This window comes from Macaca mulatta, chromosome 3, assembly GCF_049350105.2.
Source record: "Macaca mulatta isolate MMU2019108-1 chromosome 3, T2T-MMU8v2.0, whole genome shotgun sequence".
NCBI classification, from domain to species: Eukaryota; Metazoa; Chordata; class Mammalia; order Primates; family Cercopithecidae; genus Macaca; species Macaca mulatta.
In genome coordinates, this window is record NC_133408.1 from 191,474,950 (window position 1) to 191,487,392 (window position 12,443).

Here is a 12,443-nt window from a genome sequence, read left to right on the forward strand (position 1 = left end):
CCCCTGTCTCTATAAAAATAAATAAATAAACCTTACAATTTATAATTTCATCATTGATAAGTATATCATGTAACTACTATGCTTTGAATGTAAGTATTTAGAAAAACTTTTCTAGTTTGTGTTAGGAAATAGTATCTTTTTTTTTTTTTTTTTTTTTTTTTTTGAGACGGAGTCTCGCTGTGTCTCCCAGGCTGGAGTGCAGTGGCGTGATCTCGGCTCACTGCAAGCTCCGCCTCCCGGGTTCACGCCATTCTCCCGCCTCAGCCTTCCCAAGTAGCTGAGACTACAGGCGCCCGCCACCACGCCCGGCTAGTTTTTTTTTGTATTTTTAGTAGAGACGGGGTTTCACCATGTTAGCCAGGATAGTCTCGATCTCCTGACCTCATGATCCACCCGCCTCGGCCTCCCAAAGTGCTGGGATTACAGGCTTGAGCCACCGCGCCCGGCCAAAAAAAATAGTATCTTATTTTTATTTGCTTGTTTTTGCTAATTATTGAGACTGAAGACTTTTCCAACATATTTCCTTGTTTGTTTCTCTGGTGAAGTCTTTTTTATATACTTGTTCCACTAATCTAATACTTTATTCATTTATCTAATCCCATGACTCATTTGCTATAGATATTTTTTCTGTTTTTGTCCTTTTGCTTTTTAATTTTGGCCATCACCTTTTGACTTATAGTAATAGCTTTAATTGATTTTTAAGATTAATATTTGTAAATGTTTTCTTTAGTTTTCAGTATATTTTTAGAAACTTGGAAAGAGTTGGTAAAAAGACAAGGGAACTTCATTATAAATTGCATTTTAAAAGAGAAAGCATGTATTATCCTGACAACCTATTGATCAGTTAACTTAAAAATCTTTAGGATAGTAAAAAGGTCTACCTAACTTTTTTCTGTTTTTGCTCCTTCCTGTACACCTTCCTGCACACTGATCTGTTTTTTTAATTGTGATGAAATATAGATAACATGAAGTTTATAGTTTTAATGATTCTTCTTTTTTTTTTTTTTTTTTTTTGAAACAGGGTCTCGTGCTGTCTCCTTGGCAGAAGTGGTGCAGTGGCCACGGTTATGGCTTACTGCAGCCTTGACTTAGTGGGCTCAAGTGATCCTTCTGCTGCAGTCTCCTGAGTAGCTGGGACCACAGGTGCACACCACGTCTGGCTAATTTTTTTTTGTATTTTTGTAGAGACAGGGTTTCACCATGTTGCCCAGGCTGGTCTTGAACTCCTGGGCCCAAGCAGTCCGCCCACCTCAGCCTCTCAAAGTGCTAGGACTACAGGCGTGAGCCACTGAGCTTGGCATGTTCATGTTACTAAATCTGTGAGCCTATTCATGCTATTGGAAAGGCTACTGTGTTTGTTAGTCAGGGTTCTCCAGAGAAACAGAACCCATAGGATGTGTATATACACACACACAAACGCACACACACAGATTTATTTTAAGGAATTGACTTAAAAAAATTGTTGGGAGTGTGTGGAGACTAGCAAATCTGAAATCTGTGGAGCAGACTTGAGACACAGGGAGGAGTTACTGTTGCAGTTTGAGTCCAAAGGCAGCGCAGAGGCAGAATTCCATCAGTATGTGTTCAGATTTCCTCTTCTTATAAAGTCACCAGTCCTATTTAACTAGGGCTCAGCCTAATGGCTTCATTTTAATTTAATTATTCTTTAAAGACTCTACCTGTAAATACAGTTACATTCTGAGGTACTAGGGGTTAGGACTTCAACATGAATTTTTGGGAAAACACAATTCATCCCATAAAAGATGCCAAATAATCTACTTTGGGATGGAGTGGGAGGAAGCAAACCAGCAGATATTTTCTTAAACTCATTTATGGAATTCATAATTTGGTATGAAGTGCATTTTATAAATGGCTAGCAAGTCACTTTTATTATCTAATGTTATATTTATAAATTGCTAGGGAATCTATTCTCTGTCTCCAAAGTGTTTCCAGAAAATTCTGACTTCTTATTTCATATTAAGTTACCAGGTATTTGGTATATATAAAGCGTGTGTGTGTGTGTGTGTGTATGTGTGTGTGTATATGTATATGGTATATATAAAGTACCAGGTATTTGGTACTTTTTGTTGAGGATACTTTTTAAATTAAATATTTTTCAAAAACTAGAATTGGTGCTTATTACTATCTTATTCTATAAAGTATATAAACTCAACATTAAATCTCACAGAAATATTAAAGTCATTAGCATTTCCATACTGACAAGATTGGACTTTCAAATTTTTGCATCATGGGAACTAAAAATTCGTCTTTTAAAAATAAAATAAAGCATTTTGTTTTGTGATAATTGTAGATTCACATGTAATTATAAGAAATAATATAGCGGGCGCGGTGGCTCAAGCCTGTAATCCCAGCACTTTGGGAGGCTGAGACGGGCGGATCACAAGGTCAGGAGATCAAGACCATCCTGGCTAACACGGTGAAACCCCGTCTCTACTAAAAAATACAAAAAACTAGCGGGGCGAGGTGGCGGGCGCCTGTGGTCCCAGCTACTCCGGAGGCTGAGGCAGGAGAATGGCGTAAACCCGGGAGGCGGAGCTTGCAGTGAGCTGAGATCTGGCCACTGCACTCCAGCCTGGGCGACAGAGCCAGACTCCGTCTCAAAAATAAAAATAAAATAAAAAATAAAAGAAATAATATGAAGAGATCTTGTGTACCCTTTACCTAATTTCCCCCAATGGTAATATCTTGTGAAAGTATAGTGTAATATTAAAACTAGGATATTGATGTCCCACACCCATCTTCAACCCTTCCACAACCCCCCGAATCCCTGTTGTCCCCAGTTCATGGCAGTCACTAGTTTCTTCTCTGTTTCTGTACTTTTGTCATTTCAAGGATGTTATATAAATGGAATCATACAGTAAGTAAGCTTTTAGGATTAGACTTTTTCACTCAGCGTAATTCCTTTGATTTATCCAGGTTGTCACATTTATGGGTAGTTTGGAAAATGCTGTTTTTAGAGTCCCAGCCCCAGCATCGCAGAACAGGGTTTCTGAGACTTGGCACTATGGACATTTGGACTAGATAATTCTTTGATATTGAGGACTGTCCTGTGCATTGTAGGATATATTGCATCCGTGGCATTTACCCAATGCATGCTAATAGGATCCCCCCAGGTATGACAACCAAAAATGCCTTCAGACATTGCCTAAAGTACCCACGGGTTGCTACATTTTCCCAGAAATTACCAAATATCCTATCCCTTGGGTGAGAACCACTGGAGTAGAGTATAGAAAGTGGACTTGGAGTGAGGAGACTACAACAAAATCCATCCCTCAGACTATTCTGCATGTCTACGCACCCTTCTACACACATGTCCATGTGAGCGTTCCCTTACCTAGAGACTACCTTGTAATGTTACAATGAAATTTGTACGAAATAATAAAGAAGCAGCAGAAGTAAAGAGAAAATAGTTAACATATACAGAGACACACACCAAACCCATGAGAATGGACTCTGGAGGCTGTGTCCTTTGACTCCATGGACAAGACTTAGTTGAAGACTAAATCATGTAGACACATTATAACCTCTAGAAACCAATATGCATACAGAATCCAGCACCTTCATATAAGTGTCAGGCTTAAAGGAACAGTAGTTTGTTGGGTCAGGTACTTTTATTTTTTTTTTTCCTCCCCCGAGACAGGTTCTTGCTCCATCACTCAGGCTGGAGTGCAGTGCATGATCACTTGGCTCACTGCAGCCTTGACCTCCCCAGGCTCAGGTGATCCTCCCACCTCAGCCTCCCAAGTAGCTGGGACCACAGGTGTGTACCACCACGCCCAGCTAATTTTTTTTTTTTTGTATTCTTTGTAGCGACAGGGTTTTGCGATGTTGCCCAGGCCAGTCTTGAACTCCTGGGCTCAACTGTGCGCCTGCTGGGCCTCTCAAAGTACTGGGATTACAGGCATGAGCCACTGCACCTAGCCCAGATGCTTTCTTTTTTAAAAAGCGTATCATGGAAATTTTCAGTAATAGATTTTTAAAAATCTATTAGTAATTTTTTTTTTTTAACCCATAGCCCTGCCCTTTTTGGTTAATTGAAACAAATCTCAGATATTAGATGGGTTTTCCTTTTTTTTTTTTTTTTTTGAGATGGAGTTTCACTCTGTCGCCCAGGCTGGAGTGCAGTAGTGCCATCTCGGCTCACTGTAACCTCCACCTCCTAGGTTTAAGCGATTCTCCTGTCTTAGCCTCCTGAGTAGCTGGGATTACAGGCGCCTGCTACCATGCCTGGCTGATTGTTGTATTTTTAGTAGAGATGGGGTTTCACATTGTTGGCCAGGCTGGTCCCAAACTCCTGACCTCAAATGACCCACCCGCCTCAGCCTGCCAAAGTGCTGGGATTATAAGTGTGAGCCACCGTGCCTGGCCAGAATTAGATGATTTTGGTGATATAAAATAATCTATGTCCTAATCTATGTCCCGACCCCCATTCTTTTTAAAATAAACTTTTAGTTTTAGACTAGTCTTAGATTTATAGAATATTGTGACGATATTAGAGAATTCCCACACATCCCATATCCAATTTCCCCTGTTATTAACATCTTACATTAATATGGTATATTTCAGTTAATGCTAATGTCCATACTGTATTCAGATTTTCTTAGTTTTTACCTAATGTGCTTTTGCTGTTCTAAGGACAATAGGTAAAAGCTAAGGCTCTCATCCAGGATACCACACTGCATTTGGTCATTACGTCTCTTTAGGCTCTTCTTGGCTGTGACAATTTCTCACACTTTCCTCGTTTTTGATGACCTTGACAGTTTTGAGAAACACAGGCATACACTGGTGATATTGTGGGTTCAGTTCTGAGCCATTGCAATAAAGGGACTATCACAAAGTGAGTCACACAAATTTGGGGGGGTTGCATAGAAAACTAATGTTTACATTATACCATAATCTTTTAAGTGTACAATAGCATTACAGCTACAAAAAAAAAAAAAAAAAGCCCAATGTGCATGCCTTAATTTTAAAAATACTTTGTTGTTCAAAAATGCTAATGATCATCTGAGCCTTCAGTGAGTGGTAATCTTTTTGCTGGTGAGAGTCTTTTCTCGACATTGATGCCTGCTGATGCTTCCTGAAGGTTAGGATGGCTGTGGCAAGTTCTTTTTTTTTTTTTTGAGATGGAATCTTGCTCTGTTGCCCAGGCTGGTGCAATCTCAGCTCACCTCAACCTCTGCCTCCCTGCTTCAAGTGATTCTCCTGCTTCAGCCTCCCGAGTAGCTGGTACTACAGGCATGCGCCACCACACCCGGCTAATTTTTTTGTAGTTTTAGTAGAGATGGGGTTTCACCATGTTGGCCAGGCTGGTCTCAAATTCCTGACCTCAAATGATCCACCTGCCTTGGCCTTCCAAAGTGCTGGGATTACAGGCGTGAGCCACTGTGCCCGGCCAAGTTCTTAAAATAAGGCAGAAGTAAAGTTTGACATATTGATTGACTCTTCCATTCACAAAAGATTTTTCTGTAACTGTTTGATAGCAATTTACCCACAGTAGAACTTCTTTCAAAATTAGAGTCAATCCTCTAAAACCCTGCTGCTGCTTTATCAACTAAGTTTAGTAATACGCTTTTTGTTATTTGAACAGTGTTCACAGCATCATCACCAGGAGTGATTCCATTTCAAGAAACCATTTCTTTGCACATCCATATCTTCTGTCTCTATTTCTAATTTTGGTTCTCTTGCTATTTCACCCTATCTGCAGTGACTTACTCCACTGAAGTCTTGAAGCTGTCGCTCATCCATGAAGGTTGGAACCAACTTCTAAACCCCTGTTAATATTGATATTTTGTTGTTCTGGCAAATGTGGACTAAAAAAAAAATGGTATTTTGACCTCCTCTAATGAGTGGGTTTTTGTTGTTGTTGTTTTGTGAGATACAGTTTTGCTTTGTCACCCAGGCTGGAGTGCAGTGCTGCAGTCATAGCTCACTGCAGCTTCAAACTTCTGGGTTCAAGCAGTCCTTCCGCCTCGGCTTCCCGAGTTGTTGGGACTACAGGCATATGCTACCATACCCAACTTTTTTTTGGGTATTTTTTTGTAGCGATTGGGTCTGTTGTCCAGGTTGGTCTTGAACTCCAGGCCTCAAGTAACCCTCTGTTGTCCAGGCTGGTCTTAAACTCCAGGCCTCAAGTAGCCCTCCCACCTCCAGCTCCAAAAGTGTTGGGACTACAGGCATGAGACACCATGCCTGGCTATGAATGTTCTTAATGGCATCTAGAATGATAAAGCTTTTCCAGAAAGTTTTCAGTTTATTTTGCACAGATCCACCAGAGGAATCACTATCCGTGGCAGCTGTCGTCTTATGCAATTTACTTCTTAAATAATTAGACTTGAAAGTAGAAATTATTCCTTGATCCATGGGCTGCAGAATGTACAGTGTGTTAGCAGGCATGAAAACAACATTTATCTCTTTATATATCTCCATCACAGTTTGGGGTATATTGTCAGTGAGGTATATTGTCAGTGAGCAGTGATATTTTGAAAGCAATCTTTCTGATTAGTAGGTCTCAACAGTGGACTTTATATACTCAGTAAACCATGCTGTAAAACAGATGTGCTGTCATCCAGGTTTTGTTGTTACATTTCTAGAGCACAGGCAGAGTAGATCTTGCATAATTCTTAAAGGCCCTAAGATTTTCAGAATGGTAAGTGACCATTGGCTTCAACTTAAAGTCACCAGCTGCATCAGCCCCTAACAAGAGAGTCACCCTATCCTTTGAAGCCAGACTTTGATATCTCTAGCTATGAAAGGTTCTAAATGCCATCTTTTTCCAATAGACGGCTGTTTAGTCTACATTGAAAATACATTGTTTAGTGTAGCCAACCTCATCAGTGATCTTAGCTAGATCTTTTGGATAACTTGCTGCAGCTTCTCCATCAGCACTTGCTGCCTCACCTTGTATTTTATGTTGTGGAGATGATACCTTTCCTTAAACCTCATGAGCAATTCTTTGCTCGTTTCAAACATTTCTTCTGCAGCTTTCTTACTTTTCTCAGTCTGCATAGAATTGAAGAGAGTTAGGGCCTAGCCCTAAGACTGGTTTAAAGGAATATTTTGGCTGGTTTGATCTTCTATCTGGAGGACTAAAGCTTTCTCCATATCCGCATTAAGGGTGTGTCACTTTCTTATTCCTGTGTTCACTGGCATAGCACTTTTAATTCCCTTCAAGAACTTTTCCTTTGCGTGCAAGAGGCCTAGCTTTCAGCCTGTCTTGGCGTTCCACATGCCTTCCTCACTAAGCTAAATCACTTGTAGTTTTCTATTGAAAGTGAGAGATGTGTGACTCTCCTTTCCCTTGAACATTTACAGGCCATTGTAGAGTTATCAATTGTCTGGATTTCAATACAGTTGTGTCTTAGGGAACAGGGAGGCCCAAGGAGATGGGGAGAGACAAAGGAATGGCTGGTTTATTTTTTTGTTCAGATGATTGTCACGGCTATGGCTATTATGAGCTCTTCAGTTGGTTCCATCTGTCTCTTTGATCTGCCCCCGACATTGTGGTTTTGGTTTGTTTTATTGAGCACTTCCTTATTTTCTGGCACTGCAAGAGCCATCTTGCGTATTTCCTGTCCGAGTCTTAGAATCAGCCATTTTCCTAAGGATTCCTGGTCCTTTTTTATTGGAGAATGATATTAAAAACCAAGATCTGGGTGTGTGTTAGGCCATTCTTGCATTACTATAAAGAAATACCAGAGACTGGGTAATTCATAAAGAAAAGAGGTTAAATTGGCTCAGAGTTCTGCATGCTTTATAGGAAGCATGGTGCTGGCATCTGCTTGGCTTCTAGGAAGGCCTCGGGAAGCATCCAATCATGGCAGAAGGCGAAAGGGGAGCAGGCGTGTCACATGATGAAAGCAGGAGCAAGCAAGAGAGAGTGGTAAGGGAGGTGCCACATACTTTTAAATGACCAGATCTTGTAAGAAATCCCTGTCAGGAAGTCAGTACCAAGTCATGAGGGATGGATTCACCCCCATGATCCAAGCATCTCCCACCAGGCCCCACCTCCAGCGCTGGATCATGTATCTGCCTCTGTCATAATGATTACACAGAAGTTATCCTGCCCTAAAAATTTCTCTGTGCTTCATATTGAACCCTCTGCCTTCCCACCCTATGAGCCCCTGACTACTGCTGATCTCTTTATCATCTCTATAGTTTTACCTTTTCCAGAATGTCATATAATGGAAAGCATACAATATGTAGCCTTTTCAAGCTGGCTTCTTTCATTTAGCAATATGCATTTCAGTTTCTTTCACATCTTTGTGTAGTTTGATAGTTCTTTTTGCTGAATAAAACCGCATTGTATGGATGTACCACTGTTCATTCATCTTTTGAGGGACCTCTTAGTTGTTTGTTTCCAAGTTTTGGCGGTTATGAATAAAGCTGCTGTAAGGTTTCATATGCAGGTTTTTGTGTTGGTGAGTTTTGATAGTTTAAAGAAATCGATACATTTCGTCTTGTATTTGTGGGTATAGTTGTTTGTAATATTTCTTTATTATCCTTTCACTGTTCATGGGAGCAGTGTGATGACTCATTCTTCATTGCTGATACTGGTAATTTGTCTTTTCTCTTTTTTCTCAGGGAAGAGAGGGTACAGTCTAATCCGTTTACCTGGCTAGAGGTTTATCACTTTTTTTGATCTTTTTAAAGAACCAGCTTTTAGTTTTGTTGATTTTTCTCTTACTGTTTTCCTTTTTCCAATTTCATTGATTTCTACTTTAATTTTTATTGTATTTTTTCTTCTGATTGCCTTAGGCTTAAATTGTTTTCCTTTTTATTTTTAATTTTTAAATTTTTAATTTTTCTACTAAGTTCATGTCAGACAATTAAAATGGGCCGACTTCGTAATAAGATTTGAGGGAGGCATATTTCCCACAAGCACTTGAAAACCCAATCACCACACTTAACGAACTACAAAAGAATCAAATTGTTCTTCTTTCTCTCATTTTCAGAAGTGAAAGCTTAGGTTATTGACTTCAAACCTTTCTTCCTTTCTAATATTTTCATTTAATGCTGCATATTTTTCTCTAAACACTGCGTGCTTTGTATCCCACAAATGTTGTTATATTTTCATTTTTACTTTAGTTCAATATGTTATTTAATTTTTGAGACTTCTTAGACCCATGGGTTATTTAGAAGTATATTAATTTCTAGATATTTGGGGATTTTCCAGATATCTCTGTTACTGATTTCTAGTTTCATTCATGTTATTTGAGACCATGCTTTGTATGCTTTCTAGTCTTGATTCTAGTCTTGAATCTGTTAAGATGTGTTTCATGGTCCAGAATGTGGTCTATATTGGTGAATGTGAGCTAAAGAAGAATGTATATCTATATTGTTGAATGGGATTTTCTATAAATGTCATTTAGATCAGGTTGATTGATAGTGCTGTGCTGTTGAAGTTACCAGTTTCTTCACTGATTTTCTGTCTGCTTGATCTATCAATAACTGACAGTGTTGACATCTCCACCTATAGTAGTGGATTTGTCTCTATATTTTTCTTAGTTTTTGCCTCATGTATTTTGATGCCTTCTTATTTGAAACATACACATTCAAGATTGTTAATGTCTTCTTGGGGAACCGACCTCTTTATTATTATGTAAGACCCTTTTTATCCCTGATTATCAGACAAAATCTGTTTTGTCTGCAGTTAAAATTACTCCAGCTTTCTTTTGAGTAACATCAGCATGATACATCTTTGTCCATCCCTTTACTGTTAGCATATCTAAATCTTTATAGTTCAAGTTGGTTTCTTACAGGCATGATATGGTTAGGTCTTTTTAAAAAATTTGTGCACTGTGGCACTCTCTTTTGATTGGTATATTTAGACAATTCACATTAGAAGTGATTATTAATATCGTTGGATTAGCATCTTCCATCTTTGTAACTGTTTTGCATTCATTGCTTTTTAATTTTTTTTAATTGGGCATTTTATGTGATTCAACTTTATCTCATCTCTTCTATGAGCTTCCTATTCCTAACAGCACAACTTATCTTACAGTTCTAGAAGTCAGAAGTCTGAAATGCGTCTCAGGGGACTAAACTCAAGGTGTCGGCAGGGCTATTTCCCTTTTTTAGGTTCTGAGAGAGAATCTGTTTCCTTGCCCTATTGAGAAGCCACCTGCAGTCCTTGGCTTGTGGCCCTCTTCTTCCATCTTCAAAGCTAGCAGCAGGTCGAGTTCTTCTCACATTGCATCACTCTGATCTCCTCTTTTGCCTCCCTCTTTGACATTTAAGGACCCTTGTAATTATATTGGGTCTACTCACATAATCCAGAATAATCTCTGTATTTTAACGTCATCTGAGTAGCAACTTTAATCCCATCTGATACCTTAATTCTGGGGATTAGGGTGTGTACATTTCTGAGGAGACCATTATTCTGTCAGTTACCATGTAGCATATCAATTATACTTTTAAAAAGTTTTTAGGAGGCTGAGGCAGGAGAATCGCTTAAACTTGGGAGGCAGAGGTTGCGGTGAGCCAAGATCATGCCACTGCACTCCAGCGTGGGCAACGAGAGCAAAACTCTGTCTCAAAAAAAAAATTCTTTTTTTTTTTAAAGCTGGGTGCTGTGGTTCACCCCTGTAATCCCAGGATTTTGGGAGTCCAAGGCAGGTGGATCACTTGAGGTCAGGAGTTTGAGACCAGCCTGGCCAACATGATGAAACCCCATCTCTACTAAAAGCACAAAATTAACTGGGCATGCCTGTCGTCCCAGCTACTCAGGAGGCTGAGGCAGAAGAATTGCTTGAACCTGGGAGGCAGAGGTTACAGTGAGCCAAGATCGTGCCACTTCCAGCCTGGGTGACAGAGTGAGACTCTGTCTCAAAAAAAAATAATAATAAAAATAATGTGTAGAAAGCGAAAGTTCCTCTTCAAAGCTTCCCCTTTAAATCATAAATGTTATTGATATCTTTTCTCAGAACTAACTTTCTTCAAGTTTCTTTTTTTTTTTTTTTTGAGACGGAGTCTTGCTCTGTCACCCAGGCTGGAGTGCAGTGGCCGGATCTCAGCTCACTGCAAGCTCCGCCTCCCGGGTTTACGCAGTTCTCCTGCCTCAGCCTCCCGAGTAGCTGGGACTACAGGCGCCCGCCACCTCGCCTGGCTAGTTTTTTTGTATTTTTTAGTAGAGACGGCGTTTCACCGTGTTAGCCGGGATCGTCTCTCGATCTCCTGGCCTCGTGATCCGCCCGTCTCGGCCTCCCAAAGTGCTGGGATTACAGGCTTGAGCCACCGCGCCCGGCCTCTTCAAGTTTCTTATAGTAATGACTCTCTGTTAAGCCTTATGTAGCGAATGTGACAGAATAAGCATACTCTGACTTCAGTATCTGTGTTAAACATGCTCACAGCCACGTAATACATTCTGTGTCCTTGTACCTTAGTCATATTATTCATGCTGAACGTGCCCAGGCATGTCCCAGCTTGCAGCCTCTTCCCTTATTTGGGAATATTACTACTTTTCTAAATCCTTTCATAAGCAACTTCCTTTTTTCCTTTGTTCCCCACTGCCTTTACCTATTTAGAAAAGTTTTGAACTGTTAGCCAATCGGGTTTTAGTTTAGGTTGTGAGCTCTGGCTCCAGCCAATGGAGTCAGGACACAGCAATAGGGACCTCATGCGTAAAGGATAAATATTCTAGTGTCTTTTTTACTTTGTGTGTGCTCGTGGCAGGATTGCTGACGGGCACCACCCTTTCTGCAGCGTAAACGTCACCTTGCTGAGGAAACTTTTTGTCTGATTGCTGATTCTTCTCTGCGACATTGGGGAATAAGCATTTGTTTCCATCATAGTGTTTACTCTTGAGTTTACAGTATACATTTTATTTTTTCAATTGGCATATAATTGTGTATATGGGGTACATAGCGATGTTTCTATACATATAATAATGTATCAGTGATCAGATCAGAGTAATTAGCATATCCATCAACTCATACATTTATCATTTCTTTGTGTTGGGAACATTCAATATTCTCCTTATAGGTATTTGAAACTGTACAATATGTTATTGTTAACTGTAGTCATCCTACAGTGCTATAGAACACTAGAACTCACTCCTCCTATCTAGCTGTAATTTTGTATCCTTTAACAAATCTCTTCCTATCTCCTCCCTTCCCCCTACCCTTCCCAGCCTCTAGTACCCTCTGTTCTAATTTTTCTATGAGATAACTGTTTTTTCAGCTTCCACATGTAAATGAGAACATGTGGTGTTTAACTTTCTGTTCCTGGCTTATTTCACTTAATATCCTCCAGTTTCATCCATGTTGCTGTGAATGACAGGATTCCACTCATTTTATGGCTGAATAGTATTTCATTGTGTTTATATTCCACATTTTCTTTATCTGTTCATCTGTTGGACACCCAGATTCATTCCGTATCTTGGCTGTTGTGAATAATGCTGCAGTTAACACGGGGATGTAGATGTC

General features: G+C 39.8%; 1 protein-coding gene and 1 non-coding gene across 8 annotated transcripts in view; one reads left to right on the top strand and one right to left on the bottom strand.

Moving 5' to 3' along the window:
- The window catches only part of GALNT11 (polypeptide N-acetylgalactosaminyltransferase 11), an 89,066-nt gene that overhangs the window by 19,789 nt on the left and 56,834 nt on the right, over positions 1 to 12,443 (top strand). The window lies entirely within an intron of this gene.
- LOC114677284 (small nucleolar RNA U13) lies at positions 8,837 to 8,943 on the bottom strand. The gene has a single exon (XR_003728567.2). It is a non-coding gene; the product is annotated as a small nucleolar RNA U13 (small nucleolar RNA).